The sequence below is a fragment of the Camelus dromedarius genome, chromosome 12 (assembly GCF_036321535.1).
Source record: "Camelus dromedarius isolate mCamDro1 chromosome 12, mCamDro1.pat, whole genome shotgun sequence".
Taxonomy (NCBI): Eukaryota; Metazoa; Chordata; class Mammalia; order Artiodactyla; family Camelidae; genus Camelus; species Camelus dromedarius.
In genome coordinates, this window is record NC_087447.1 from 34,330,360 (window position 1) to 34,356,907 (window position 26,548).

The window sequence follows — 26,548 nt, forward strand, 5'->3', positions numbered from 1 at the left end:
CACTCAATAAATGCTTGCTACTATTACTGACTGGGCAAGTGTTGCCTGTGGTTTGGTTCTCCTGGCACGCCCTTCTGTCTGCATCTTTCCAAACCTCAATACACCTCCTTCCCTGACTCTCCTGCCCATGACTTCTGACCTCCGTGACTTTGGCCATGATGTTCCTGCTAGCTAGGTGGCCACTTACCCTACTTCTTTAGAAAAAACTCCAAAATTCCAAGTCCACCACAAAATTAGTACGGTTTACCTTTAATTAGCTCTTTCTGAATAAGTTTCATTGTCCCTTGATGCTTGCAGGCAGTCAGGCCTCCCAGCACTTCATTCAGTACTTTGCTCATTGTCAGTGCCCCTGGAAGTACCCAGTGCAAATGACCCCCCACTCAGGGCCTCCAGGTGTGCCTGAGCACTGATGACTATGGGAGGACCTTCTGTTTCCTCTCCAAGGACAGGATAAAACATTTCCCGCCCTACGGTCTTCTGCAGATGCCCCTTGAAACTGGAATTCATGAAAACTGAATTCCGAAAACAAACACAAAACCCAAGGCCCTAAGAAGCTCCCCAGCCCAGCTTGGCCAAGTCTGGAGTTGTCAGCCCTCCCTGTCTCCTGAGAGGGAAAATGAGGGCATTTCCCCCACCCAAGACGATGTCAATCCCTCTGACTCAAACACTGATTCAAGCAAAAGAAAGGTTTAGCCGAGAACTGTAAACTCAAATTCCTAAAAGGGGCAAGCAGCTGGCCAGGTTTGAGACAACTGGGGATGGTGGGGACTGTGGTAAACACCGATTATTACCTAAAGTCATTCAAACAAACAAATGTATCCACAGACCTAATGCAGCCTGAGGGCCGTCAGCTTGCAAATTTTACCTTAAAAATTTGCCACTGATCCTTAAAGCAGAGGGATTCAGGGTCCTCAGTATGACCTCTGAAGACATACTTAACGGGGACAGAACTGAGTTTATATTCCAACTCAGTCATTTCCTAGCTGTGTGACCTTGAAGGCTATACCTTCTCTTTACCCATTCTCTCATCATTCACATGGGAATAAAATGAGACTATCTCATGGGGTTGCTATGATGATTAAATGAGAAAACCGACATGAAAAGACAAACATAGAGTCTGACATATGTAAATGATTTAAAATTTTACTGACCAAGCAGGAGGATTGTAAGGGGAGAAGGTAAGATGTGTATTCGTTTCTAATCACCTTGTACCTTCTGGTACAAGCTGTGTGTTCTCTCCAGCTACTGACTCTTCTCCCAGCAGGTACTAATGTGTAGCCCAGGGGACAGAACCTCACTTGCCAAGCTCCAAGGGTGGCTTTGGGCTCCAGCCTATGTCTCTGCACTGCCATCGGCAGCCAGGTAGCCCAGCAGCAGCAAGGAGTTAGGACACCTTCAAAGAGCTGCCACAGAGCCCGTGCACCAAAACCCATGTGCCCTCCTCTATGGCGAGAGACGTGGAGGTCCCCTCACAGCGGTCAGGAACTTTCCTCCTTCGTTTCTCTTAATAAACAAGCCCCATCTGCCAGCTGTGCCCAGCACGCCAGGGGTCAGGATATCGGTTTATGTGTCCACCTTGGCCGTAAACACCGCCTCTCCCATTGAAAACTCACCCACAAGTTCCTCACTAGGAAACCTTACCACGGTCTCCACACTTAATCCAGAACCAAGCAGATGGAGCTGTCTTTTCATCTCGTGGCTGTGTCTCTCCCACATCTGTCACCCACATTTAAGATCTACATCTACAGAGCTGGAAACCCAGCCCAGGCAAGGCTGACAGGCTCCAGATGGCTCCTCAGCAGACACACGTCTAGGAGCCCTCATCCTGCCAGAGCTCAGGCCACACGGTGCGGAAAGCATAGCCAGCACCCAAACTTTCATTTTAGCCCTTTTAACCTCCCCCTGCAAAGTCCTATGTTACACAACTCCACCTTCTCAGAAGTCAGAATACATCAAACAAGTGTACTTTTGCCTCCTGGCCCAAGGAGCAGCACAACCCTTGTCAACTGCTCTAAGGGATGAGAAAACAGCGGATTTTTCAGTCCCGTCTTCCTTTGCTGTCAGGTTGTCAGCAGTGTCACTGCCAGCTGTTGACTGGGCTGTCAGAGCGCCTACTTAACCAGCCCTCCTAGTCAGTTGCTTTGGATCTGCTGAGGCCTGAGAAATCAGACAATAACTTGTAAAAGCCACCATTCACTGGGCGCTATATGTGTGTCAGACTTCCTGCTAAGGGCTTTCTTTCTGTGCACGACTTCACTGAACCCTCTCAAGCACCCTGAGATGAATTTCTCTATTTTTCAGATGAGGAAACAAGCTCTGAGTTTAAGGGTCTTGTGTGGAGGCACAGAGCTAGGAAGGAGTGAGAATCGTTCGTGAATCCAGTCTCTGTGACCTCAAAGACCAGGATGATACACCACCTTCCACCACGTTACTGTGCTTTAGAATTGTCCACTGGACAGATGGGCCCCTTTCCCCGCTCCTCATCCCCTCCTCCTTGTAATGATGTGATTCACGCCTGTTTTGCCCGCCAGGCTGTGAGATCCAGGAAGGCATGGATTCTGTCCTCCCTGTTCACCGTGTCCTGGCCTCTCCCTGCCACATAGAAGTTTAAGAAACAGACAGACACACACTCTTCTCCATTTCTTTCCCTCATAATTTCTAGTCTCTATGCTCACTACTGTCCTTTAAATCAGGCTTTTGAGTGCCTTCTAGAAATGTTCAAAGTCTCCTTCCAGGGCCTGGGACCAGCCAGTGAGCCCCAACTAAGACCCGGAATCTGGGGCTCCCTGTCTGCAGTTCGTCCTTCAGGGACCCCTCTGTACTTCCACCTGCTCATGGTATTGACCAGATGCCCCAAGGAGCTCCAGCAATGACACCAGTGGTGCTGTCTTGGGCTTCATGGCTGGGCTTCAGTTCTCAAAGTGCAAGAGTATTGCTCCTCTGGCAGGGGCTGAAGTTCTTTCATGGGATTGTGTGACGTTGGCCTGTCCAAACGGTGCAGGCACACTGATTTCGGGAAAAGAATATTTTTTTAAAATAGGTAGGAGACCCTTAAAAATATTTTTCAGGGGCCCTATATAGCCTAGGGGAGACTTTGCCTATGCAATCCCTAAAGGAAGACTCCACCAACTTTTATACTGATGAGATCTGATTAAAATGAACACAAAGAGTAGCCACGATCAACACCTGAAACAGCAGAGTAGGGGGAGCAGGGGTCACGTGAGTCTGGGTTTTGGAGGCAGCAGACATGAATCTGAATCCCAGCCCTGCCAGTCTGCTGGCTGAGTGACACTGGGCAAGTTCCCTCCCTCCTTCCTGTGGAGTGAGGTGTAAGTGCTTTGTTGTAGGAGCTTCGTGAGTTTACTTAAAGGCCCCCAAATCTTTCCAAGTTACAGTTGACCCTGGAACAAGGCAGGAATTAGAGGTGCTGACCCTCCACGCAGTTGAAAATCCTAACATAACTTGTAGTCAGCCCTCTGTACATGCAGTTCCTCCGTATGTGTGGCTCCACAATCAGCAATTCAACCAACCATGGATCGTGTAGTACCGCACTATTTACTATTGGAAAAAAATCTGCACGTAAGTGGACCCGTGCAGTTCAAGGGTGAAAATTGTACTTGCATTTTGTGGTCTGACTCCAGATGGCTAAGGCAGGCAGGCTGGCAAAGCGATTATGAGTGGGGACACCTGGTCCCAATCCCAGCTCTGCCACCAATTAGTCCTCTGAGCAAGTCAATTCTGCACAATGACCCTCAGGTATCCCTTCTATGAAATGGATATAATTTTAATTTCCTTGTAAGTTCATTATAAGCAAGACATGAGAAATGTGTGTGTGTGTGTATATACATATACATATATATATATATATGTATATATATATACACACACACACACACATACACACATATATGAAATCTTAGGCCCTGGTAGACATTCAACAAATGATGGTTACTGAATTTGAAACTGACCTCCAAATCAATCAGTATGCTTGCTTAGCACAACCTAGCCCAGATGCTAGGTGCCCCAGGATACTCCCCGAGAAGAACTAGAATATTTCCTGGGTGTTTAGTGCTGACTAGAGTTCTCACTGAAGTTCAGCAGTTCTATTAAACATACTGGGAAAGAGTCTGCCCTTGTCTCTCCAGGGCCTGGGACAGCCAAGGAGGTCCTCAAAATTGTGCCCAGTCCCCAGCCCAGCCACCCTGTAACCCAACAAGAGGTGGCCTAAAAGGCAGACCGACAGTGAGCAGCTCCAGTTCTTCTAACAGGAAGCTATTTTTAATCTTAGCAGCAGTGGAAACTGTATACATTAACATAATCTCAACCTCACCAACTACTTCTAGTTTTTCATAAAAAAAAAAATTTCACAATCAAAGCCATGCCCAGTTCCTGTCTGGAGTTGGTTGATACAGAGAAGGGGAGAGACATTGGGTCACTGCTGCACCCTATGAGTGGACAGTATGTTTTGAAATGTCACCACCCACCCATCCTCCATGGACCTCTCTCTGCCCCTTGAGCTGCCTTGAGCCAAAAACTCTTTGGAAAGATACCGTTTCTGGAGGCTGATACTGGCTGCCGGACAGGTGCTGGCAGGTCAGGCTGATGGAGGCCCCAAATTGAGCAGATGGCAGCAGACAGCACCCAGGTGGGCAGCTCCCAGCACTCAAACTCCTTCCTCCCCCACGATGTCAGCCTCCCGACTTCAGTTTGTTCTTCCCATCCCTGCAGGTTATTTTTACCACGGGAAAAAAAGTGATGCTATATCTGCATTTTACCCTGAAACAATTCACACCAGCTCCCTCAAAAAAGCACCCAACAGATGGCTTTGGTCCCTTGTGCTCAGAGAAACAGCAAACCTCCTGGGCTGTTGGCAAGTTATTAAAATCTCATGCATCATGCAGAAGGCAAGGCTTCAAATGCCTTTGTTCAGAAAGGCATCGAAGTGAGGAGTTCGAGTCCTGCCTGTGATTTCAGCTGTACAATTCCAAGCACAAGCCAGTGACCTGGCCTCGCTCTGCCACCGTCTCCTCCCATGTTAAATGAGGGTAACAACAGTGTTAGTTTCAGGAATAGGATTAAATTAGTCAATCCACTGCCTGGCACATAGTACGTGCTCTATAAGTATTGGCTAGAACTATTACTACCTCTGATGGAAACCTTTGCAGGGCTGGAAAGGAAATCTACAAGGCCCTGTCTAGGATGCCAGGGAGAGGGCTGTTCCCGGGGCTTCACTCACCCCAATACCACCCATGTGTCTGGCCGAGGGAGCCAGGGAGATTGGGCAGTGGCCCAGGCTGAGCTCACTGAGATGCCAGGTACCGGTTTACACCCCCTATGGAGTGGGGCTGGAGTGACAACTGCAGCTTACAAGTAGTGAGCGCTAACTATGGTCTAGGTCCTGGGCTAAGCACGTCACAGGCCTTCTCTGGTTTAGTCTCCTCAGCACTACGTGGAAGGTATTGTCGTTATCACCATGTTGCAAATGAGAAAACCAAAGTCACACAGAAGTAAGTGTGAGGCCAGGACCCAGCTCTGATCTGGCCAACCAGAGATATCGTGACTTATAATGACTACATGCCACCGAGGTGGGGCTGGAGGGGGAGGGCTGTTGCCCATTATCCCAGCCTGACAGGAGGCTCAGGGCCTGACCTGGCCCTCCACAGCAGACCCGGCCGAGACAGTGTGTGGCTCATGGCATTCCCGGAGATTCAGTCCAAAGCCTCTGGATTCCAGGCAGTGTTGGTGGGAAGCTCAGGCAGAGACTCTAGCCCTCTCATTGTTATCTATTTTTGGGGGGTGGGATATGTGAACCCCTCCTGTCACTGCCCAGCCCACAGGGATTACTCATTTCCCCACCTCCATTAGCCAAGCTTCCAAAAGTCTATTAAAATGCAGCCACATGACCTGGAAGGAGGGACACCTAACCCAGCCGGCAGTGAATGCTCAAGTGTGGAGTGCTTTGCATCAGACTGAGAGCAGCAGGAAGGAAGGGCAAAGGGTTCAAGAGAAAGGGACGCAGGCCATCATGATTTGAGGCCGCACACCCTGACGGAAGGAGACGGCTGGCACGAGCCTTCTCAAAACTGACCCATCCAGGGTCCACTCCTCGGAAGCCATCCTCCCCGTGACCTCTCTCATGCTGAGGAGTGTGTGCCCGGCACTGGTTTATTACAGTCTGTCTTTCAAATACTGCATTTACATTTTATCACAGGCATTTTGAAAACTGCCACCTTGTTTTTGCTGGCCAGGTGGTCACTTCACCAATAACTACCGCTGGGAAGTTGGCTTGTACCAAGAAGTAACAGTTTCCCTTGGAGTTACAACACAGCCTCCCTTCCCTCATCCCTTCCTCAACACAGGGCACCGAGTCCTGTGCCTGATTGTCCTCCAGTGACTCTTAGATCCACTTGTTCCTCTCAATGCCCATCCCTATTCCAGGCCCCGAGTGCCTCTCTGTGCCAGTTTCCTCATCTGTAAATTGGGGCTGATAATAGTACCTTCCTTTTAAGACAGTTGGACTCATTTAACAAGTTAATAAATCTAAAACTCTTAGAATAGTATCTAGCACATAGTAAGCACTGAGTAAACACTGGCCATTCTCACCGTCACCACCATCAGCAATAGTGCCAAGACTACCGGCAATCCCTAGTCAGGTCTCCAGTCTCCATCCTTTTCAGTGTCCTGAAATGAATCCCTTCTGCGCTATTTTCAGCCTGCCCTCTCCTGCTCAGAATCCCATCACAGCTCCCCACTCTCTGGGATTGAGACCAACTGTCCCAGACTGGTCTCCAAGGCCCTCATTCCCCAGCCTCAAGACTGCCTTGACCGGCACCTCTTATATGTATCGGGCCAAAGCGGGTCTCCCCAATGTCATCTCTCACTGCATGATGGCCACGTTCATTTCTGCCTCCAGGCCTTGCCCAGCCTCTTCTGGGCCTCAGAAAACCCTCCTTCCTCCCTCCACGTATCCAAAATCCTTTATCCTCTTGAAGGAAAGAGGGGAGATGAGAAACCAGCTCCCGTCCCATCTCCCTCAGAAACCTGGTCCTCTGTTCTGAAGTTCAGCACTAATGGCCCCAGGCGGCTTAATGCCAACAATGTAGTAGGTGGAGCATCTCATGTCCTCAGCTGGAAACTCACAGGTGAGCCCATGCCCTAAAGGCAGACCCAGGTGCACAGGTGAGAGCCAGCAAGTCACAGGCTCCGGAGACCAACACTCTTGAACTCAAAAGCTTGTGCTATCATTTTCCAGGCACTTGACCTAAATCAAATCAGCCAGCTTCTTCATTTGCTCACCTGCAACATGGGTCTCAGGCCTAACCCCAGCGGGTACTCGGGGGACCTAACCCGAGGATGTAAGGAAGCCCCACAGCAGGGCTGGGCACACAGCAGGCACTTAGCAAGGGTTAGCTCCTCCCCCTCCCTTCAGCACTCCTGGGCTGTCTATCATTATTCCAGTAGAAACCAGAGTACCACCCAAAGGAGCAATTTAATTCAGTTGCTCCCAAAGGAGGGTGAAGCATTCATGTAAGAGGCTCACCCCCACCCACTCCTCAGAAATGCCCCATCTTTTCAAAGCTGCTTTTGTGTTAAAGACAATAAAACTAGCATCCAGGCTAACAGCAGAATTGTGCGCATCGGCTGACAAAAAAGTTTAAGAGGGTAATAGAAACGCCCACATCTCAGATTTCAAGCCCAGCAAAGGAAGAATGGAGGTTGTGAGGCGCATCCATCCTCAGATCCCTAAGGGATGCTCTTTCTCCCCACCTCCCAGGAGGCTGGCTGGGGCAGGGCTTAGCGCAAACAGGCATGTCAGGATCTCACGGAGACATCCAGGTATCTGGACCAGACCATGACTGGGCAAGGAGGGCCTGAAACCAGCTGGACCGCAGAGAGGTGTCCAGATGAAAGCCAGAAGCAGAGTCCCCTGAAGACAGGTAGCCAGGCCTCCTGAGAACCAGGGGCAGTTTCCCACAGCCATCCTCTGGCTATGCCTCTTTGGGCTGGCTACTTAACATCTCTCACCTTCATTTCTCCACCTGATCATTACCAGTTCACAAAGTTGTTAAGACACTCAAATAAGACCCTGTTAATCACTGCCCACTCTTTGGGTACTGGCTCTGTGCCAGGCTCCATGATGACTGATTTATGTGAACGGTCTCCTTCCGTCCTCTCAACCACGCCTGTGAGGCTCCATTTCACAGAGGAGGAAACCAAGGCACAGGGAGGTGCTCCCTGTACTTACCTGAGGTCATAGAGTAGAGACAGGACTTGAACCCAGGCCTGTTGGAATCCCCAGCCTATGCTTTTAATCATTATGCTTTGCAAACAGTAAAATACCACATCACTATTATTCATCCGAGACAGAAGGAGGATGCTATAAAAGACTGACTATAATAATGCCAGGCAGAGAACCAGCATGCTGAGGGGGTCAGTCCAGAGGGGCATGGGACAGGCATGGGGCCCAAGCATTCCTGGCCCCCTGTATTTCCCCTCTCCTTCCACTCCTAGCCCCATGCCCCAACACCCATACCCCCAACACACACACACGTTCCATCTAGAACCCTGCAATGGCAATACACATTCACATTCATCATTTCACTTGGAATCTCACATGGGTCCCAAAGGCAAGGAATATTGTTCCCACTTTATAGATGAGGAAAACCGAGTCTCAGAGAGGTTAAATGACTTACTTAGGGACACAGAGCTTGTCAGCCCTGTGATGCAGCCCAGGATTTCAATTCGGATCCTCTAAGTCCAAGACCTCTATTTTTCACGTTAGTTATCCCTGCAGGCATGGTCGAGATGCAGATGCCCTCCTGGGATTTCAGAGACCCCATCTGTGACTCCCTCCACTGACCTTCAGCGTTCGTGGTTTGCTGAATTGTGGTTGCTCTTTTGTTCACTACATGTCTCCCCTATTAGCCCAGAAGCTCCTTTGAGGGCAGAAGCCACATCTGGCTTGTTCACCATTAAGTCGTCAGGGTTCAGCCCAGTGTAATTAGCAGGTGCTCAGTAAATAATCACCAACTGGAAATGCACCTCAAAGCTTCCCTTCCCACTGTGGGATCTGGGGGAGAAAGATGCAGCTCGCAGAAGTGGAGGTGAGTAAGAGCAATGGGGCAGTGGCCAGCTTTCAGTAAGCACCTACTAAGTGCAGCTTCCTGTACTCTAGGTCTAGGAAGCAGGAGGTGGAGGGTGGGTGCAGGAGAGACCTTCCCCATATGCCCTGCCTGGTGTCGTGGAGGAAAACCTAGCCGAGTCCTAGCGTCCCCACATGTGTACCCATGGTGGCTTCCTTAGCTAGGGTTGTCAGATTTCACAGTTGAAAACACAGGGTACCACGTTAAATTTGAACTTCAGACAAACAACCGATCATTTTTTAGTTTAAGTATATCCCATTACACACCAAAGGGACCCACATCTTGGTTCAATCTTTATCTATTATTAATACCTGTTACATCATTAAACATAAATTTTAAATTACTCATTAATTTATCTGAAATTCAAATTGAACTGGGTTTTTGCCTAGTGACCTACCTGTGGGTGCCCTAAGTTGTCAGGTGAGGGGGATGTTATTTCTCCAAATGGGCTGAGAACGATGCCCCTGAGGACCAAGGGGACACTGGAAGGGGCTGACCACAGTCCCCAGTGTCCAAGGAGCAGGCTTGGCCTGGGAACAAGAGGAGGCTGAGAGGTGGCCTGCTCCATGGCCTGCCTGGACTGGGGAGGAATGTGGAGCCCACCCCAGGTGCTCCCCATTAAGCAGAGCTGGCATTTCAGCGCACGTCAGAGGCGCTGGCTTCTGGCCCTGGAAGTCAGCATCTGGCCCCCGAGCCAGCACTGCCCGCCTGGCCCCAGCCCTCTCACCTTAGTGGACCCAGACCAAGGGCCCCAACAGGCCATTGTTATCCGGCCCGCGCCTCAATGGGGCCATTCAGGGTCTCTGCAAAGGCCCCTCTGGGGGCACTTCCTCCTCCCCCTCCGGGGTGCCCTTGGCCGCAGCCTTCGCCTGTGTGGGTGGGGTGTCTGGCTGTGGTGAAAGCAGCCAGCAGACGGGGCAACATCACTGAAGACTGGATTGTTGACAGAGGCTACGGAAATGCTCCACATGTCACGAGACCCCAGGGCACTCTGCCCACATGGTGCCCCTGTCCCATCCCACCCTGGGGTTCCAAAGGGCCTGCACCTGACAGCTGAGCAGCAGGGCCTCCCCCACATTCACTGAGGAACTGAGGGCACTTGGTCAGAATCAGACAGAGTGAGTTGAGCCCAGGCTTTGCCAAGTCCCAGCTGTGTGTGATCAGGCAAGTTGTTTCACCTCTCTGAGCCTCTCTTGCTCCATCTGGAAAACAGGACTCATGAAATTGACCTCCTAAGGTGGAGACTAAATGAGATAAATCATGTAAGGATGAAGACTGGCACATAGACTGGCTGCTGAATAAATGTTCCCTTCCCTCTATCTCTTATTTCTACCTCTTTCTGATCCAGTGAAGACCCCAGAAAATGTGCTCTCCTGGGACCAGCAGATCCAAAGGCCACTGCTCAGGGGATAACTTGGTTCAGGCTTTAACAAGGGGCCTGGTGCCCCTTGTAAACCTGGGACTCTGACTCAGTCCCCCCTCAGATCACACAGCCCAGGATTAAGAGCACTGACACTCAAACTCCTCATCTCACCTCTGGTGCTCTGTCTGCCACCCGACTTCGGGGTCCTGAGGATCTCACATCTCCTTTACCCTTCCAGATCCCCCACCCCAGATTCTTCCTGAGCCCTGATTTCTGAATGAGCAGAGAGAAAGATGCTGAACTCTACAGACACTGCCAGGCCACTTAAAGGCAGCCAGCCTGGGCCTCCAGCAGAGCACGAAGGGACACACACTCTGGGTTCATGGCCCTTCGCCAGGAGTCCCTGTTGACCCTTCGCAGTGGTTGACATCCTAGTATGACGCCCACCCTACATGGTAACCCCAGCCCCCAGCAACAGGGAGAAGATGGAAGGTCCCTTGTCCACCAGAGCCTTCCACTATCTGCTCATCATACCCAATCCTAAACGTGCTGCCCTGTTCTCTCTGGCTCTGGAATGTGTGCATTCAAACCTCAGCTCCTCTCACCTTATCTAGGTTCCCACTCTTGCCCGCCCCAAACTCACCGAGCTCCCTCCTTCTCTCAATCACTCAATTTGATCCTCCCCTCTAGACCAGTCTTTGTCAGAGAGTGGGGGCTGCAGGCTATCTTCTGCACATCCACTTGGTCACACTTGCCAAAAATACAAATTCCTGGGCCACACCTAGATCAGCAAAATCAGAGTCTCTAGGGCTGGGGCCCAGGATTCTGCATATTTAACAAGCGCCCGGTCATGCAGATGCACAGTGAAATTTAAGAACCACTGTCATGGAGGAAGGGGCGTGCTTGGCATCTCTCTCTGGCCCCACCAGACCTTTCTTTGCACACTCCCTTTCCTGTTAATAACTGTCTGAAAGAATGAATTAATTGGTTTCCTTACTGCCAAATTACACTAATATAATTGAGCTCTGCCATCTCATTTCCCAATTGCATTCTCCCTGGACTTACTTGAGAGGTTTCTATCCATATATTATAGTACAACAGAAAACACACACACACACCCCCGAGACACAACATTTATGGAGAACTCATCACACAGCAGGCACTCGCCACAGGCTTCATACACTTTATGACATTTAATGCTGAGAGCAGCCCTATGAGGTCGTGACTCTAAGGCTTCCAGAGCAGATAAGGAAGGGGCAAGTTTGTCAGCAACTCACCTCTCACTGTACCTTACGTGGACAGAACTGGAGTCCAAACCGTGGTCTGTGTGGCTGGGACCACTTGCTTTTACCCACTTCATTATCCTGAATTCTCCAAAGGAGCTGTTCTCAAATCCAGGAGGTATCTCCCCATACTGTGTATCAGAATTCCCTACAGAGCCCTGAGAAACAGAGATGCTAAAGCCTCACCCCAGGCCTGTATCTGGAAGGAAGACATCTAGACATGTGTTCTGTTTTGATAGTTGCACATGGTCCTGGTAAAGAATGACTGGCCACGTGCCCAGGCCATGGCTTGCTCAAGTAAGGTCTAGGGAGAAAACTCAAGCTCCTTGACTCCAAGAACAGTGCTCTTTCAGCCTCCCCACATTGCCTCACATGCTATGGTGCTGCCAGCAGTCGAAATGGATTTTCTCCAGCCCCTCAAGGAGCATCTGGACACACACATGGTCAGGTGCCTGCGCACACACACTTGCACATATGCACACACGCAAGCACCTTAGCATCCGGCTCATCATCTTTCAGTCACAGGGCAGCTTCCCTGTCCCCATCAGGACCCCATATGGACTGGAGAGGGCGCTGGAGATGTCCCTCCTCCAGGTGACTTGGATGGGGTTAAATGAGACAAGACTAGGGCAGCTGGGAAAGGAAGAGAAAGCCCCCCTCAACTTCTTCCACTCCTTCCTCCTTCCTGAGGACTCCCGAGTGAGGCCACCAAGTCCCTTTCCTCCACCTGCAACGGCCCATGTCTGACTAGGCCAGAGGTGTGCGCAAGAACAGGTGGTTTCTATGGTACCAGAGACCATGTGAGCAGCTTTTAAATAGCCCTGATTTACACAGAATGAGCCCTGAAAAACTCCCACATCAGCGTTAGACAACAGTTTCACCAAATAGCCTGATTCAAGGGCTCAACTCATCTGCTCTGCTCTTGTCAATGAGCTTTCCGCAAATCAGTACCCAACCACAGCATGACCGAGAGAAATGCCTCAGCAGGGAGACGGATTACATTTGCACAGCACCTGCCCAGTGCCGGGGCCTCCATAAGTGGGAATGGAGACCCCAGCGTGATCACCCGGGCGAGCCCCTCCCCTTGGTACTCTGGGATGCCCTCCTTCACATGCTGGAACCATTCAATGCAATTTCCAACTACAATTCAAGGGGAATTGGAAGGAGACTTCCAGACAGCAAAGGATCCTATGGGTCGGGCCCTGTTCAGACCAGAGGAAGAGCTGTCCTCCCTTTGCTGAAGGGGCTGGAGAGGACTTCACAGCTGACTGAGAAGGGCTTGGATGAAACAGCCTCCACCATCTGAAAGATGCCTTCTCGACCAGTCCAGAGCTCACCGGCAGAGTGGAGAGCCAAGGTCCTCTGATCCTGAGCTCCCAGGTGAAAGACTGGATCCCTTTCCTTTCTGCAGTTACCAGACGGATTACAGCCTCCCATCATGGTGATCAAGTATTAGCTACAAAGCCCAGTGCACAGGTGACTAAGACAGAGCAATGTAAGAAATAGAGTGGCCACGGATGCTGGAAGTGGTGATGCCCTCTTCTAGGGTTGCCCTGCCCATCGCTCCCATCCCTAATCACAGGGTAGGGTTATTAGAGGCATTGGGAACAGACAGAGGAGGAAACTATTTATAGGAAGGAAGGTTCTCTTAAGTACCTCTTCTGAAGGGGTGAAGGCATACATGCTCCTCTGCTTCTTAAACTTTAATTTGCCTATGAAATATCTTGGGGTCTGGTTAAAATGCAAATTCTGATTCAGAAGGTCTGAGGTTATGCCCAAAGTTCTGTCTTCCACCAAGCTTGCAGGTGATGCCATTACTGCCGTCTACAGGCCATATGTTTATTAACAAGGGTTAAAGCACAAAAAGTAGCCAGCAGAAAGGAAGGAAGCAAGGAAGGAGGGAAGGGAGGAAGAAGGGAAGGAAGGAGGGAGGGAAGGGGGAAGGAGAGGTGGGAGTAGAGAAGGAGAGAAGGAAGGAAAACTGAACACAAAATGGAATCAGTGTATTTTGGCAAATCCAATTCTCACCTCCACATTCTACTGTGGATCCAGCCCTAAACTTGCACCAAGTAAGAGTCTGCTTATAGGGTAAGAATTCCCCAACCTGATCAAAACTATTGCCTTTTTCCAGCGAATCTAACTCACCCACATCTTTGCGTCAAGACACTGATCTTTGCACTATGATACTCAACCACCCTATGCAGTAAGAGCCCCTCCAAAAGATGCAAAACTGTCAAAGAGAGGGCATTTTGACCCACTGGCATCTTAAAGGACACAATGTAGCTTTCTTAGTAGTGTCTGCAGACATGGTGTAAGTAAGATCCCTGGCCTTGGGAGTCAGACCTGGATGCTAGTCTGCCTGAAATCTTGCACAAGTCTCTGTTGTTTATTCACTAAATATTTAGTAAGCACCTCCTATATGCCAGACACTGTGCAGGGGATACAGCTGTGAACAAGACAGGCAAAGCCCTTGTTCTCATGGAGTTGAAAGTCTAATAGAGGAAGACAGAAGATAAATACATACGTAACATGTCTAGAGTAGACTGCTCTGGTTCTGGAGAAAAATAAAGCAAGGTAAGGAGATGTAAAAAGGTGGATTGCTATTTTATAAGGTGGTCAAAATAGGGCCTTGATAAAGTGGCATCTGAGCAGAGACTGAAGGTAAGAGAATGAGCCATGTCAATATCTGCAGAAGACATTCCAGGCAGCAAGAATAGCAAGTGCAAAGGCCCTGAGGCTCGGCTTCATCATCGGTAAAGAAGTTAAGAAAACAGGGTCTTTGTGATATGGTTCTGAGCTGCCAGAGTGTGCTACTCAGGAACAGGGGAAAATATGGCAGTTGAGGGGATGACCTGTTCTGTGTGAATGGGCCCGGGGGTAGGTGGTGAAACCTATAGGCCACCTCGACCATCCCTCCATTTTTACAGTCTTACACATCTCTCTTTACAACTCTGTTTCGAGGAGCAAATTAGTCAGTTGTTTTTAAGAAACAAAAATAATCTGTCCTGTTAGGGGAGAGACATTTTTAAACCACTGAATGGATTTTTCATTCCCAGCTTTTTATTTTTATTATTATTGATATATCTCCTCTCCTTCCAGTTCTAAAATAAGCACCCTGTCTGCCCATACACCAATCCAAAGGCAACACACTGCAGATGGCGTGGGCCTGGGGAGAGCCAGGCGGAGGTCGCTTGGAAGGCACAGACCTGGAGAAAATACACAAAGACAGCCTGGCCAGCCCGGCCTTGCCCATGGCCTGCTTCCTCTGAACCCAGGTGACGAGACACTCTTAAAAACAGCAATGGAATGTGGTGAGAGTTGGCATTTGCAAATGACAAATTTCTGACCCAATTCCAGTTCTCTGGAATGGAAAACCAGCAGCTTCCTGTTACAAAATGTACCAACAGTTCATGCCTAATACATGGGTGTGGGCAATGCATATACTTCAAATCTAAATTTGGCTAAAAATATAACAAAGCCGGCGTATTTTTAGCCAGGTAAACATTTCTAGGGACTAGGTCAAATTTATATTGGTTTCTGCTCTGCAATCCAGAGAGTAAATGATTCCAAATGAGTGAGAAGCAGGGACCCAAGGGGAAAGCCACACAGTCTCCCAGGCAGTTGGGAGTCACTGATTCTTCGTGACCATCTCCAGTCTGGGAGCGCTTCCCATGACTAAACAGTTAGTCCTTTCCCATTAGAGAGGCAGCACCTTTTAAAGAACAGAGCCCCAGGCTAGGAAGGCACGTCTTAGATGAGTTTTATCACCTCTTGTGCTGAAGAATCTGAAACAAGTTGTTTTCCCTCTCTGAGCCCTCGGTTGGGGGTCTCTCCTCCCCACCCTCAGCTAGATCTGGGCTAGCTCGAAGCAGCACAGAGGGAGGACCACGCAGTGGGTGAGGATGCAAGCTCTGTCTGCCCTGCCCGAATTTCAGGCCCAGCTCCTCCACTGATGGAGGGTGATCTTGGGCAAGTTGCTTATGCTCTACCTGCCTTGGTTTACCTGTAAAACGGAGACTAAGGTGCCTCCCTCAGGGGTTAGTGCTTTTGTGATGATTAAATGGGAAAATCCATATAAAATGCTTAGAAGAAGGCCCAGCACCTAGTAAGTGCTCGGTAGATCACAAAGTCAGGCATTCTCACACACACTGTTGCTTTGCTCCACATGAGCCACTGAAATGCTACTTTCCTTGGGCAACTGAGGCTGGGTGGGACTGACTTGTCCACGATGCAGTTCAACAACTATTTATTGAGTGCCTACTGCATCCCAGGCCCTACATCAAAATTGGGGAAGTTAGAGGTCTGGCAAATAAACGGGGAGCTAGGATCTTAACCCAGGTCTCTCTGACTTCCAGCTTGGGGGTGTCTAAGAGGCTGGGCAGAAAGTGCATGGACATGAAATGAGAGCGTTCCAATACTGACCCCGTGCGGTCTTGGTCAAGTGACTGGCCTCCTCTGAGCTTCCTGCATGAAATGGATGAAATGCCCTCAGCCTTATCACCTCGTTGTGAGGCTTAAATGAGATGATGTACGTAGAGTGTCTGGCCCACGGCAGGTGTTCAGGGGTGGTCTGTTGCCACAATTATACCATCCACAAAGAGGTTCTGGTCTTCTGACCCACTGAGCCAAACGCAAAAGCTTCCTAAGATGAAGGAATTAAGAATATTTATCTTACCCACTTAATAGATGGAGAGGAAAAGAACATAGCTTGGGGCTGGTTGCAATTCTTTAAACCATCAGGCCCTTTGGATCAGAACATCTGATCGCCATGAGTGAGGTAGAAAGAACACAGGGCCAGGAGTCAAGAGGCCTGGGTTCCAGTGTTTGCTTGGCCCTCAGAACTGGGTGGCCATGGGCAGTCACGTCCTTGTCTGGGCAACGTTTCCCCACCTGCACAATGGAGCTATGGAAGTGGGTGGCCTCCAAGGTCCACAATGGCTCAGACATCCTGAATGCCTAGTCCACAGAGGCAGAGATCACTAAGCAGACATCCCAAGTGAGCCTGATTCTTCTGAATCTGGCTTCGTCACCTAAATGGTCCTTTTCCTTCCAGGGCTTGCCTTCCTCTGTCCAGAGACAGCTAACAAGCCAAGTTCACACGATGGAAGGTCTGACGGCTCTGGCACGCTTGTGGCCCACATATTTTGACGTCAACATGCGTCATGGCCAGGTCTGAAAAGAATCAAAGCAAATCAGCATGAAATGGGGGCTGTCTGCAGGACTGTAGCCAAGCGGCCTGCAGTGGGAAGCCAGGAAAGAGGTCCTGCCAGCTGTTAGGCACATGGACCTGCCCAGCCTGGTAGCACAGGGGTGACCTGGGGGACAGCAGTGAGGGGAGGCGGCTGTGCCCAGATTGCAGCAAGATGTGAGCAAAAGCTAGTGGGGCTCCTCATTCTATAAACTCGGTGCCTCTGGCCAAGGGCTGGGACAGGCACAGGAGGGCCCAACCAGAAGGAAACAGCAAGGAGGCCAAGGCCAGGGAAACAGGGAGAGGCTCCAGGGAGAAGAGGCTTGGGACTCAGGCCTCTTCCATTTACTGGCAGAAGAAGGCAGTGGTTAAAAGCACAGATTTGGGGGCTCAGAAACACCCAGGTTGGACTCCTGCCACTGTTCATAGCAGCTGTGTGACCTGAACAAGTTCCAGGATCCCTCTCAGGTGTCTCCCCACTGACTCCTCACTTTTCTCCTTTCCCATAAGACGGTATCAGTAATAAGGGTTCAGAAAGTTAGTGTGACGATTAAGTGAGATTATGGATGGAAATGGCACATAAATGGTTACTGTAATCATTATGCCTGGAAGGCTTGTCCCAACCCCTTTCTTATCCAACTAAAATCCGTCAGAACCCTTCTTAGGTCCCCTTCAAAAGTTGTTGGGGGGAGCAGGTGGGGTATCTGCCAAAGCCCCACAAAGCCTACCGTGTTCTCTCCGCTCAGCCCTTCCGGTCTCCTGTACTGCCATTATCACATCCTGGCAAATCTTGCAGTGGAGCAGCCAGACAGTTTGGACACTGTAAACAGCTTTGGGTAAAGGAATCCACCCCACCCTTACCCAGCCAGGTGAGTTTTCCCAAGACCTGGCATTGTTCAGGTTGTCCGCTCTGTGTCTCCTCTACTGGGCCATCCACCCAGCAGCCTACAAGCCGGGAGGGAGTTTTATAGAACCCATTTGGCTTAGCTTCAGCTTCAGGAACACAGCTGGTGCTCAGTATCCACTTAATCCTGTTTTTCCATTCTTTCTTTAATCTTCCCCCTCCCATCCTTCTTTTCTTTTGCAGATATGAACTAAAAACCTATTATGTGCTGATCCTGTATCAGCAGGGATCAAGAGAGACACATCCCAGACCTCATGGAAGCCATAGTTTGGCTAAGTAAGCATTTATACTCCAAGCTATGGGGTCTCAGAGCAGGTTATGGGAGCACATAGGAGAAATATTGCACCCAGACCAAGATGGTGACAAAGGGCTTCCTGGAGGAGGTGGCACTAAGCCTGAACTTGAATGGGTGAAGGATGGAAAGGGTTTAGCCAGGCAAAGGAGTCTAAGTAGTGGGGAGAGAAAGAGGACTGAAGCAGAGAAAGGAGCTTGTCCCCTCATCCTCCTTATCCCCTCAATGCCTAGATGAGTGCAGTTGAACCAGGTGTTACCATATTTTAAAATTTTTTCTTCATTTAAAAAAATATCTTTTATATTTTCAACCTTGGAAACATCTTTGATTTTTATAAGAGATTATTAAATCAACCTGGATCTTATGATTTCCATAACATTCCATCAACCATTCTCATGAAAGAAAAGGAATTAAGCCAAGATTCTCACACTACACCAGAAAGGAGATGAGTCCAGATCCTAAACCCAGGGAAACAAACTTGGCCAGGCTATTTATTTTACATACACAAACACACACACACACATTCCTACTTCATGTACATTCTCATGGATACACCACAGATGTCAAGGAGATTGCTAATGTAGACTCTTTAGCCAAGGCTTTGTTTTGTTTCCCAACATCTTATTTTGAAAAGTTTCAAACACAGAAAAGTTGAAAGAATTGCACATATATCTTCACCTAGATTCACCAGTTGTTAACATTTTACAACATTTGCTTTCTCCTCCTATCTGTAGATAGACTCACCTTTGTTCTTCCCTGAACCATCTGAGAGTTAGTTGCTGACATCAAGATACCTCACCTCTAAATATTCCAGCACATATCTTCCAAGAAAATGGCCATTTTCTTATCTTATCCCCAAACCAATAGAATAATATCGTCTAACATGCAATCTGTACTCACCTACCTCCGATTGTCTCCAAAATGACCTTCCCAGCATTTCTGGTTTTGCTTGTCAAGGATCTCTCACTGGATTTGGCTGTCATAGCTCTTTAGTCTCCTTTTCTAGAATAGTTCTCCAACTACCATTTAAATTTTGTTTGTCTTTCATGACATTATCAGTTTTGAAGATCCCAGGCCTGTTGTCTTAAAGAATAATCCATAAACTGAATTTATCTGATTGCTTCCGCATGCCAACAAATGATCAAATTTCCCCATTTTTCCACTCCTCTGTCCAGAACCAGCCCTACCAGTTACACAGTGATAACACCTTAGTGGACCTTGTGGCCTCAGATTACCTAGAATTGTACAAATCCCAGAGGGCTTAACTGATATTATGAAGCAGCTAACATTTATTTAATATTGAATGAATATTTTCAATCTTTCCAAACTCTGGGGCAGAGGAGAGAAGCCAGATGTCATATACACCATACCAAAGGAAATTTTACAGCAATTTACTTTGATTCTGTACTAACAATGCCTTTTCAGATATATTTTTAAAAGTTTTTTCACACTTGCTATTAAAGAACCTTGACTTGAAGGTCAAACAGACAGGGGTTCAAATTTGGAGTCCACCACTCACCAGCTGTCCTACTTGCAAAAACAGCCTCATCTCTCTCACCTTTGTTTTCTTTTAAGAGTATTTATGGTGTAAGATGCTTAAACCAGTGTCTCATTCATAATAATTACCTCTGTTAAGCTTCACAACAACTCTTCAAAAAAGGTAGACCAATTATCATCCTCTCCATTTTATAGATGAGGCAACCAAAGCTCAAAAGACAATGTAACTTAGTGAAGGTTAGGCAGTAAGGTGTCCAAAGAGACAAAACTAGAACCAAAGTTGCTGATTCCCAGAGCTGTCATTTCTATTCTCTTCAGGACGTGGCTTCTATGTCATGGGATGCGGTGAGGTCAAATGAATTGATGTGTGCCCCGTGTATGCATTATTCTGGTGACAGGCTACACTCTGTCAGTGTCGGTGCCCATTATTATAATTATTTTTAATTTATTTATAATTTATTTCACACTCTCGTGAGTAACTGATTTTGTTCAAAGGCTCCAAAGAACCCTGGGAGCTAGGCTCACAATTACCTCGACCAAGCCCCCATTCCTACCCTATCTTCCCTCCCACCAAGACAGAGGGGGTTGGAACAAACCAAAATTCACTGAAGGTATTAAGGTTTCACTTAGAAGAGAGAAAAAATATTCTGAGGCTGTGGAGCCATTGTTTGCAAAACACAAGAGAGGGTCTGTTTTCCTTGGGAAACGGAGCACTAAGCCATGAGTCATTCTTTAGATTCTGTGTGGGCGACTTGGGATTCCTGCGCAAACTTTTGTTGTGTCACTCACTGGTGTCTTGTGTGGACTGAAGCACAAAAGCCTGACCCAGTTTTGTTCCCAAAATCACATGAGCCATTCTGCCTAAGACATTCTAGGAACACACTGTCCATCTCCTTGAACAATGTGGCCATGAGACAGAGTCACCATTGAAACCGGCCCCGTGGCTATTAGTAAAATACCATGGGGCAGCCGGCCATGCCTTGGGGCACCTTAATGACCAACTGATCACAAGGTCCAGCTCCCACCACAATCATGCCAGCCGTGAGGGAAGAGGGCTTTCCTTCTGCCTTCAGAACAATAAGAAGCCATTCAGAATCCCAATCAATGGGACGCTCCCATTCTTGGTCCTGGGCAGTGCCATCAGATTGGCCAGCTTCACTCAACCACCTTGACAGTGCCAGCTCAGACTGGGTGTACAAAGGAGGCTTCCCGTAAGTTTGGTTGGCAGCAGACCCTTCAGCTTGGTTAGTGCTACAGAGATGGCACGTTTGGGACCAAAATGTGGACATTTCATTTCACAACTCTGGATCTGACTCACTTAGAGGATACTGTTCTTAATTTACTCTTGCCCCTCAGTCATCAAACCAAAGCCCCGCTATGCTCTCTGCTTCCACGGTGCAAGCCATCTGTCCTCCATGTAATCAACCATGTACTTGGGAGGCAGAGAGGTCGGGTAGAAAGAACACGAGCTTGGAATGAAGCAGATCTGGTTTCCATACTGGGCTCTGTCCTTGGGTAACAAAAATAAGCAATATCACACATTCCTTGATTACTCCATGCCAGGTTCTATCCCTCAGCCACCTACCTGTATTATCTCACTGAATCCTCACAGACAACCTATAAGCATCATCATTCCTGTTTTATAGATGAAGACACTGACATTTAGAGATGGTAACTTGCCCAAAGCCTGGATTCAAATCCAGGTCTGTCTCTCAATTAACTCTAAAATAAACTCTCAATTAACTCTATAAAACTGCCCCAAAGTGATAACTTCCCTTGGTCTCATCTTCCTCATACGAAATGCATGGACCACTTTAGATTTTACCCAATTTCTTATGTCTCAGATTAAATTACGTCTATATGAATGAAACCACTGAAGGCTACTCCCTGGCACAAAGCAGATGTTCCATAACTGTTCCCTTCCCTGCTGCTGAGACTGATTCTAAGAAATAAGAATCTCTGACCTTAAGTCAAAATCTCACTGGGTAGTTTGGCTTTTTCAGACTGGCTTCAGGAGCTTCACTAAGGCCTAATTAAAACACCTCTCCCAAACTGAGTCACTTTGCTGCACACCTGAAACTAACACTGTAAATCTACTACACTTCAATAACAAATTGAAAAAAAAAAAAAAAACCACGTAACACCTCTCCCAAGGCTACATCTCTTGTCTTATAAACAAATAAAGTGGACACCAAGGTTTGGTGCTTCACTCTTGGTCAAAGAGGAAAGGAGTATGAGAAGTGGGAAGCAAATATAGCTCTTCTGAAAGCTGGAAATTGAGCTGTAATTCCTCCAGCCTGGCCTTTGATGTGTGTGCTTACATGTGCTCATTACTTTTAAGCTGTTCCATGTGTATATATTTGTATATGTGTGCATATATATGTGTATATACACATCTCCAGAAGTAGATGTATTTATACACACACATATATATACACACGTAATGATAACCTAAATTGGCCACCAGTCCCACCCTTAAAGTGTCTTTAGAAAATTAACCCACGGAATAAGCAATAATATGTGAACTATAAACATTCTTGTATGTTGGCAGATAACCATGCTACACATTCCCCTCCAAGAACTGAGGAAGAGAAGAAAGGGAATAACACAATGGCAGAAAAATGCACTAATCAAATCCATAATCAACTTTGATGATGGAGCAAGGATTCTAATCAAAACACAATGGGGCAAAGTTGCAACAGGTTGTAAGCTTGGAGCTATGCTCCCTTCCCAGGGGCCTCGCCTGAGCTTTCTTTCTAAACATGTAAAACACCCACAAAGGATTTCAATCACTTCTAATTACTTTGTTAAAGAAATGAGCTGCAAGTTGAACACCAGACTCCGAAAAACAGGAAATATCAAAGTATTAGATATATAATATTTTCTCCTGCAACTGCTTCTTAAAAATAGGTTCACCTCTCCCCGAATAGATCAGGAGCATTCCTTATCTGAAGGTCAGCTGGACAGGGGTTCTGAACTAACATAGAGCAGGTCTCTAAAACAAGTCTTTGCACATGGTCATAATTTACACACCATGTTAACAGAGCAGAAGCTATCAATGTTCATTCTTGGGGGAAGGCCCAGGTATCCCAGCACCAAGAAGGGAATTCGGGAGGGATGTGGTGTTGCAGACCAGTTCCCCTCACTAGGGGTCGGGCCCCAGATGTAGGTTCGTAGGAGAGATTCAAGGTGATGGTGACCGGGGGTGGGTGGGGGTGGGCAGTGTTTGGGGAGTTGACAGTGCAGCTGCACCTAAAAGCTATGTGCTGGCTAACTTAGGTCTTTTCACACTTGATGGAGATGGAGAGCAGGCTTGGAGGAGAATGGGCTGTCACTGGCTGAAGAGAGTTGCTACTTAATAAAAGAAGCTGTGAGAACCGCCTCCGTTCCCTTTAACTACCATGCTGAATATTCTGAACCCCAAGCTAATAATAATAATCACTGTCATTCCCCAAGGGTCTGTTATGAACCAGGTCTTTTATGGATATCGTCTCTCCACCTTCTCATAACTACCCTGCATGCTCAGGATTACTATCCACCACAAAGCCAGCATGCAAAGCCAATCCTGCCACGGCAAGAAGCCTTTGTTCCTTGCTCGTCATCACCTTTTAAAGGGAAGATACTAAATATGAAGCAATGACCTGCTACATGAGTTGCAGGGTCCCTGTGGTGACATCCGCTCTGCACCACTGCCTGACCCCACTCCTCATCCTCCCCTGGCACGCTCATCTCACCCCGTCTCCTCCCCATTCAACCATTCCTGCCCATCTCTGGAGCCTGCCATCTCCTGCCTCATCCGGGACGCCCTCTGAACTTCTCCAGCCATCTTGACCTTTCCCTTCCTTTGAACCCCAAGCACACATCTCAGCCCTCTTTGTGTTGTGTGGTATTGTGATGCCCCTGGTACATCAGTGATGCCTCCCAACTAGACTATAAAATCTCCAGTCCCAGGCCATGTCTTATTTACCCTGTACGTCTGCCAGAGCATGAAGGAGGCGGGCAGCAATGAAGAGTGGGAAGACCAGCAGCCTGAAAGCCAGACCAAGCTGACCTGGACCCCCTGCTCCACCACCCTGGAGCAGGACAACCTGTAGCAAGTTCCTCTGCCTCTAAGTCTAGCTTACCCTTCCAGCTCAATGGCTAGATCAGTGGTCTCATAAATCAGGGCCTGCGAGTAATCGGAAAGTCCCTATGATTATCCCTCTATAGCATGCTGGTTAGGGACATGGAGTCCAGAGCCAGACTCTCCAAGTCCTAATTCTACTGTTACTAACCTGGTCTTTGCCTCAGTTTCCTTATGCGTAAAGTAAGAATAATAAAAACTCATCTCACTGGACTCAAATGAGGTATTTTAGAACTTTCCTGGCACACAAAAAGTGCTATGTCGTGATTTGCCATCATTATATCATTGTTATCATAGAAAACGTTATAAAAATTCTTCTCATTGAAAATGTCATATCTGCTTTAAGTGTTACTGTGAGGATGAAATGAGATCATATGCAAAGAGCCTGGCACATCAGGCTCTCAACAAGGGGCTGTGCCCCTCCCTCATCTTCCCACCATGCCTGGTACTGTATCAGGCGTGTGATAGATGTGCTGCAAATCCTTGTGAACTGAACATTACCTTCTCCAGGGCTTGAGAGAATAAACTATGCCTTTTCTCACTTAGAGGCTATTAGATTGACATTCAACAATGCCCCATCTCTTGGTTTAGCAATATAAACAGCTCACTTTATTAAGTGTGCCTTTTTTGCCAGACATGGACTTTACATATGTTACTTGTGTATGTATATATGATGTATATATATGTATATATAAATTCATATGTATATTTGACAACTTACATATAATTTTTTCTTAATCCTCACAATTTGTATGGTTGTTTATGCCCATTTTCACAGATGGGAACACTGAGGCCCAGAGAGGTTAATCGACTAGGTCACCCAGCTAGTACCTGATGGAGATAGGACACCACAGATATTTACCTGACTTTAAAGCCTGTGCTACTGACCACTTACACAACCCAGCCTTCTCCCCAAAGCCCCTGAATAAAAGGAGAGTCAGATGCTCTAAAATATCATTTGCCATTTAACTCATTATCTCCTGAGTGTCTTCTAGGGATAAATACCAGATTCTGAATCCAGGACTACTAGATGTCAAGCCAGACAGACTTCCAGCCATATGGAGAGGCTTTCCTGGATGGCAGGTGGTCACCATGTCAGGCAGAGGGGGAAGAAGCCCTGTCCAAAGACGGGAAAAGCTCTTTTGTCAACGTCACTTGGATGCCAGGGTGGGGCAGAGAGAACATGGATCTGTGCCTGTCACAAGAAGAGCCCCCCAGGAAGCCCAAACATGGATAAAGAAAGGGCAGGTGGGCCCAGGATAGCCTACTGGGGAGAGGCCAATTTCCTTAGCAGTCCAACCAAACCATCTTCATGGTCAGTGCATAAGGTCCCAGCGAGGGCGAGGCAGGTGAGATGGTGGCATTCTGCGGACTGTGGGCCAAAGGTCAGGGAGAGAAGCAAAGCCTTGAGGGAACTGAACTATGCCAGCCCTTCCAGTAGCAGCTGGAGAACATGTTTTCAGGGAAGAGGGTGATGAATCACCTTTCCAGAGCCTGCCCATTACAAGTCCTCTGACAGTGTTCATTAAATGAAGGGTCAAATGGGCAAAGGCAGAGCAGCTGCCTGGGTAGGAAAAATCCCAGTGTCCACTTTCCTCTCATTCCTCAGGTTCTCCTCATCAGGCTGGAGGGTGTGTGTCACCTCCCAGGGTCACTGGTCTGGCCTCCCGCATACCACCTACCACACCTCATCAGCTCCACCTCTGAAGATGCAGGGGAAATCCTCACAAGAGTGCCCTCTCCCCAAGATTATTCCCATTTCAAAGCCCCCTGTAAAAATCCCATGATGAACAGCAGAAAACAGAGCGCAGAGCACAAAACCCTAGCAGAGACAGGCCCGGGGAGCCTTAGGGGAAATCTTGCCTTCCTCCCACATGCCATCACTCAAACCTGTCAGCTTCCAAAAATGTTTAGCAAGTGCAGCAGCAAAGGGCATGCTTATCAGCCTGGCGTGGGAGCTAATCTGCTTTGAGGGCCTTCTCCAGTCCAGAGTTCCAAAAGTCTGCTTACAATTAGCTTCCAGCTCCAGTCCCTCCATCAGAAAGGCTAGGAATGTGTTGAGTTCTAGCCTCTGATCAGAGAAAGCTCCAGGAGAAGGTGGAGACAGGGTCAGCAGAGAGTAAGTGCCAAAAAGGTCAGCTGGTCTGTTGCCACTTCCCTGACACCAGCCCCAAACTACCTCCCCCGCTGGCTTCCCACCTCTCCTGACCGGGACAGTCACATCCGTCAGGTCCGCCTGTCCCCAAAAGTCCCTGCTGACTCACTGCCAAGAAAATACAGCATGCCCCTGCTCCCTCCTACCAGAAGAGGGAAAAAAAGCAGCAGAGAGGGCAGGAGGCCAGGAGAACCTGATTGGCCCTTGCCGATTTCCTTAAAAGAGATTGCATGGCCAGGGCCTGTCACCCAGCCGAATTGGGTGATGCGGGCTCTGTATGGAAAGGTAGAAGTCACCAATTCTTTTCAAGCCATCCTCCTCCGCCACCCCCAGTCACCCGGGCTACCCGCACCGGGATCTACTACCTAGGAAGGAGGGGCTTAGCTTCAGGCCGCCATTCTGAGGCAGCCACCCCCGCCCCACCGCAAAAGCCAGCCAAGACGCTAGGAGTCTCCAGCTGCCAGCCTCCGCTGTTGCACCGGGCACTCCTACAGCAGTCCCAGCACTGTGCCTGTAATCCTGTCAGTTCGAAGGGTGGGGCAGGGGCAGGCATCTTCCAGCTGAGGGGAGCAGGTACACTGCCATTCCCAGACCCCTTTT

The 26,548-nt window shown here is 48.4% G+C and overlaps 1 protein-coding gene across 8 annotated transcripts in view; it reads right to left on the reverse strand.

Moving 5' to 3' along the window:
* Positions 1-26,548, reverse strand: part of NAV2 (neuron navigator 2) — a 690,497-nt gene that overhangs the window by 336,303 nt on the left and 327,646 nt on the right. The gene's annotated exons all lie outside the window — the stretch shown is intronic.